This window comes from Stegastes partitus, unplaced genomic scaffold (genome assembly GCF_000690725.1).
Source record: "Stegastes partitus isolate 25-593 unplaced genomic scaffold, Stegastes_partitus-1.0.2 Scaffold996, whole genome shotgun sequence".
NCBI lineage: Eukaryota > Metazoa > Chordata > Actinopteri > Pomacentridae > Stegastes > Stegastes partitus.
The window spans coordinates 76591-82924 of NW_007578727.1; positions in this window are offsets into that span (position 1 = coordinate 76591).

Sequence of the window (6334 nt, forward strand, 5' to 3'; positions counted from 1 at the left end):
TGGGAGGAAGCTGGAGAACCCGGAGAGAACCCACGCTGCACGGGGAGAACATGGAGACTCCATGCAGAAAGATCCCGGGTGTCCTCACCGTCCTCAACCTTCTTGCTGCGAGGCAACGGGGCTAACCACTGAACCACCTTGCAGCCCTTTTTGGAGTCATTTTGTGTACCTTTTCTGTCTTTGCGGACCTTTTGTGTCGTTGTGTGTCTCTTTGCATTCATTCTGTGTAGCTATGCATCTCCTACTAGTTTCTTCATGGAGTTTTATAATCCATTATTTTGTTTTTTTGTAGTTTTGCAGCTCTTTGCAGTCATTGTGTATATTTTTGTATCTTTTCATGGTTGCTTAGTGTCTTTTTTTGTCTTTTTTTGTGTTGTGTTGCGTCTGTTTGAGGTTTTATAGCATGTGTTTGTAGTTTTATGAGGTTTGGCTTCTATTGTGAGTCATTGTGTAAACTTTGATAAATGCCAAAATTAAACAAACAAAAGAAAACACTTTAATAAACAATGAATCCAAGTCAGAATAATATAAATCTTTCAGTCACACGGTTAAAAGGAGAATTAAAGTCCGTTCTATGAGGTGCAGTCAATGTAAAGCTGCCAGTGAAACATGGCAGCCGCGTCCAGCCTGGTTTACGCTCGACGCGTCCACGTGGCTCCATGCGAACAAATTACGTCTTTTTAGCAGCCACACCTCCTCACGCGGTCCTTTTCAAGCGGAAAATTTCCACGTCGTGAACCTCCGAAAATGCACACAGAGACCCGCAGAAAACACGGTGGACGAAGAAGATCTCCTAGTGGCAGAAGTTAAAAAACACAAGCATTTATATGATTCTTCACACAGAGATGACCGTTATAGCCGTGTGATGAACAATTCGTGGTGTGAAATTGCGGCCTGCAACCTTGTGGTTGTGATGTCATCAATGCCAAACTTCTTCTACTCCAATCTGGTACTGTGTTGGCGACACACTGCCCCCTGCAGGTTGGTAACAGACGCCGTGCAGAGTATAGCAGCCACACATGTTTTTTTCTTGCCAATTCTGCGCGTCATGTTCATATGGAAAGCATAATCCAGCCTCCAAGCAGTCAGCCAAACAGCCGGTGTTCCAGTTTGACTGGTGATGTTTACTGTATTTATGCTCCAGTTGCGTTCACAGATTCGTCATGACCAGACCTGCCTGTGTGTGAAGATAAAGAGACTACATGAGGATAGATCTGCTGAAAAACATGCAGATTACTAGTTAATAATAAAGTCCATATCTATGTCAATATCATCTACTGACAGCAAAACGAAACGTGCTGGCCAAAATAAAAAACGTGTATTTTTCAAGTATGGTGACAGAATTCAAAATCATGTAGTCCAGCAGTAAAAATACGAGTTCGGCATTCTACACATTGTGCCACCAATCAGCTCTTTTTGGATTCTTGTCATTGCTATCGATCTTTTCCATTGTGTCAGGCCCCGGATCAACTGCTGATCGTCACAACTTAACACAGACACACGGTGCCTCTTTAATACTGAAACACAAACATATTATTGTCTCACCAAGCAAAACCCACAACACAGAAGCACGTTGTTACAACCCCGGCGGGTTGTAAAAAGGACGTGGGAACAAATTAAGAACTGTTATAATTAATTATGTTTCGAGCTATTATGTATTCTGAATCTGTATTTTTCCACTGAGCCTATGATTCTGTTTTGTGTTTTTCTACTGAGCACAGTACACGTCCTTGAAGACAATATGGCCGCTGAGAACTGGTTCACACACCGAGAGACAGCAGAACCTCCCCTGTTCCTTCAGATAGGATTGTTACTTTAGCTACACGGCGTACCAACAACATCCACACATATTGTTTACCAAATTTCAAAGACGTGAACAGAGCGCGGAAGAGGTATGCCTGTCCATTGGTAACTGGCCAATTAAACTCGATAGCATGCAAGTCCAATCTCTGTTCACAGCAGGCTCAGCCCAAGATGATATCTGTAACCTGAACCTGGAAAAACTCAGTTCAGCGAGATATGAGATTCCTCTGGGTCTCTCTGAAGCCAGCGCTGTCTCACTTTTCCTGTGACCTGAATAAATTCTACATCCGAGAACTGAAGATTTCTCCGGTTTGTTCTTGGGTTTCCTACTAAAGAATTGGGTGTAACAATTTTGGTGCTGTGACCCGGATTGGTTGACTCTGAGACCATGTCTGCCGGAGTCGACTGGCGGGGAGTCTTTTTCAGACAATTCCAGGCGCCTAAAACAAAACGGTGAGCAGAAAACCTCTTTTCCACTTGAAATTTCTGCATATTGGGCATACCAAAAGAAATGGTCTGAATAAGATCAATCTCTGATCACTAAAGGCAACGTAATTGTCTTTTGGGGAATGATTAATGATTGATTTTTATTTTATTTTTTTACTGAAATGGTCACATGCAAAGTGTAGAACACATAGTCTTACGTGAGGGAAAGTTTAATTGGCTATCAATACCAGGGATTAGCCCGATGACAAAATAATACCAGGGATCAGCCCAATGAAAAAAATACCAGGGATTGGCCTGAAAAAAAAAAAAAAATCTTAATGAGGAGACAGGGATGAGTTTGTTCTTTCTCATAGGAACACGGTGATAAGTTTATTTTTCATACAAATGTGGGGGGGGTTTCCTACTTGATTGATATTTTACTGTGCATGTGTGAGTGTATCAGACAGTACAGACTGCTTGAGAATTCCTGCACTAACACAGATCTCAAGTAGTTGTGTGCATGGGGATTGGAATACAATAAAAGGGGATATTTCAGTTAGGGTGTTATTTGAGGTGGTGAATTAAAACGAGTGAAGAGGCTGGGAAAACCCTCAACAATCACAGAGCACTAGACTCTTGATTGGGTCCTTCACTCGGGCACTGCACCATTCACCCTCTCTGAATAATACGTGTAATAATCATTGAAATGTTGCAGAGATTTGTGGATAGATGGACAGACTGTAATCCAGCTTTTTGGGGTCGGTACTGGTTGAAAACAATAATCAGGTGGTTAAAGTAAGTTCCAAAAGATGAGAATAAAAAAGGGTTAAAGAGATTTGTAGATTTTAGAAGAGAAATGTAGCAGAAAGGAATGTTTGGAGATTGTGCCACTCCTCCACCTACTGACTGGTTTCACCAGCAGGCAGATGGGAGTGTGAGGAAAGATAGGAGCAAACAAAGAGATGCAGAAAAGGTGCAAAGAGGGAATGCAGAGAAAGTAGTTAAGAAGGTAGAGAGGTTTTTAGTGGACTGAGAATGTTTTTTGGGTGAAGGTATGATTGAAAGAAGATAGACTGAACAACTGGATCCATAAGACACACTGTGCTCTGACTCAAGACCCGACAGACTGACTGAGGTTCGGACTGACTTAGGAACCTCACTGACTGACAATGACCACAACTCTGGAAATGAAACCCTACCAGAAATTGGAAAGAACTCAACTGATGAAATGCTCCGAAAAGAGTCCACTATGCAAATTAGGTTGTAGTAAAGACAATTAAAGCCTGAGCTTCAGAAGTAACCTCACGTTCATCTGAGAACCTAAGATTTCTCCGGTTTGTTCTTGGGCTTTCAACTAAAGAATCGGGTCTGACAGAACAAACATGAAAACATAATTCAAAGCTGTGTAGGTTTATTAGCGTATCCTACAAATACAAGCTTTAATGCTAAAATCAGCTCACTGCTGTGGGGTGGTATTGATATGACATTGCCTGCAGCCAACAGGGAAAAAAATGAATGAAGGAAGACAGGAGCTCATAGAGATCCTCGTCAGGGTGCGATGTTTTACCGGTCTCGAAAAACCCTCACATTCCTCAGTGATCCCTCACAATTTGCAGGTGAACTGATTTAACCTGAACTTACCTCGCTAATCCCAAATCCTGCTTCGCAGAACACACCCCAGGTGGTTATCCAGAAAACAAGCCCAGATCAACTGCAGATATTTCCAACAACCCAGACACACCCTGCCTGTTTCATTATGAAACAGAAACATACTATTGTCTCACCAAGCAAAACCCACAACACAGAAGCACATTGTGTTGTGTTGTGTGTTAGTCTGTGCATTCAGTGTCAGAGATCCAGAGCAGAACTTCACGCTTAACTTGGGTTTGTTCACCGAAACACACACAGCAGCCTCCCACCGCAACAACACGAAGCAGAACACTAGTTTGGTTTGATAAAATACATCAGAACAAAACACGTCCAGTCCTCCACGTCTGAACCGCGGAGCAGCAGGTTATGTTGGAGATTGAGATCACTGGGTCACTGACAATCAGTTCACCTGTCAAACTTCAGAAGGAGCAGAAAACGAAGTCGTTCTTAACAAAATGGCATCACCATTTATAGAAGACCCTCAGATGTGCTTATTGTCTGATACGTGCCTTCATGATGGAACAGTGATCGTATTTGTTTTTAATTGTAAACTCATGAACTTGTGCATTCACACAGTCAGCAGTTTTCTGCCAGCATTCCTTCCTGGCTTTGGTCACTGTGACGGTGCTGCTTGTTGCTCCTATGATGTTTTTATATTATTCTTCGTATATTGTAAAGATTATATTCTGCTCCTCGGCGGTAAAGTGAGCCGCTCTGCAGCCAGACTTGTCCATAGTCGTGATTGGTCAGATGCGGATAACACCGCCCAATTCATTTGTACGCGCTCATACTCAGATCAGACAAACCTGGGTTGATTTACTGAGTTGACAACCGCCGTTGTAGGACCGGTTATCCTGAGTGCAGTTGTTAAATGAATCAAGGACGACAGGAGCTCATAGAGAGCTTTGTCAGGGTGTGCTAAGGGGTTTTGGTTCTGAAAAACCTTTGCACGCCTCAGTGATCCCTGAACACAACGTCCAGCAGAGGGAGACACACTCAGGCTGAAGCCTGTGATTTCTAAACGCTACTTTTCAGTCGCGTGATTATGGTGTTCCTCAGGGTTCTTAGACACATCAGTGAGAACCTCTGATGGAACCAATGTGTTCCTCAGCTTGACTTCTTTCACTTGCAAACACAAAGAGACAGAAATTAAACCACGTGTGGATTCAGTCTGTCAGAGCAAAAAATGTTCCCACAACGCCGGTCAGCGTAACCTAGACGTTCTAATAATGTTCTAAAGGTTTAATCTAATGTTTTGAGAGCGTTTCAAGAATATTTGGCTGTAAACAGTGTTCCTATAAGACTGAACATTTTACCTGCATCATTCAGAGAAGGGTGTTCTCAGACTGTGTTCCATGATTATGCTGAGAAAATGTTTTACAGATGTTTTCATGGCTTCGGATGATTTTTATAAAACGTTTCTGTAACATGATGTATCAACAAAGGTGGATGGTGCTGACGGAGCACTTTATAGAACAAACCCAGAATGGTAAACAGTGTTAGATGATGGCAAAGTAGTTGTCCAGCGTTCACAAAAAACCTTCTGGGAACTAAAAATAAAAACTTCCCTCAAACATCACCAGAACTCTGCAGAACTGAGAACATTTTAAGGGTGAATAACTTCCAGCTGAGGAGAACAGGTGTCACCTGTTCAGAGGATTCTTTCAGCTTCGTCCATCATGTTCCACAGTTGCGTCTGAGCTTTGTTCTGTCTTCTGCTGATCTGAATCATAAACATCTGTTCTCCTGAATGGAACTCCTAAAGAACCTGGTGCTGCAATGAGACAGAGAACATCGGATCTGATCGCATCTCTTCAGCTGTTAGGAGAATGAATCAGATTGTTCTTTAATCTCTGGGAGGTTCCTGCACTTTACTCAAGTAAAAATAACACAAACTTATATGAAGGTGAACAAAATATTTGTACTAGAGAAGGTCAGTTGGAGTCAGTTCAGACAGTAGAGTTCCTGATTCTGTTTACAGTTTATTTATCTGTTTGTTTGCTTTTTCAAAACTAAGTTCAGTAAAATATTTTTGGCTGAATTTGGAAAATATTCATGTTGTCAGACCTGAGAATTTGTGTACTTTCACCCTCAAAAAAACCCTGCTTGAATATCTCCAGAAATAAGACTTCCACAGTTTTGACATTTGGCTTTGAGAGTTTTTAAAAGAATCGTTTCCTGCAAATCAAATGACTAAATATATCCAGCAGAGGACACATTTTTGATTACTTGACTTTGAAAATGGAAAAAGGAAAAAAAAGGAAAAATTTTTGAAAAAACTGAAACTATTCTAGTAGTCTACAGTCTGTGTCCTCACCAAATGTCACGGCTGTGGGAGTTTTACTACTGGAGATGCCGAACCCTTAAAAATGGATTTCCAGGTTTATTTGAGGGTGAAAATAAATTATCTACAGTGACTTTAGTATACACACACTTTTTAACGGACTTCTTCCAT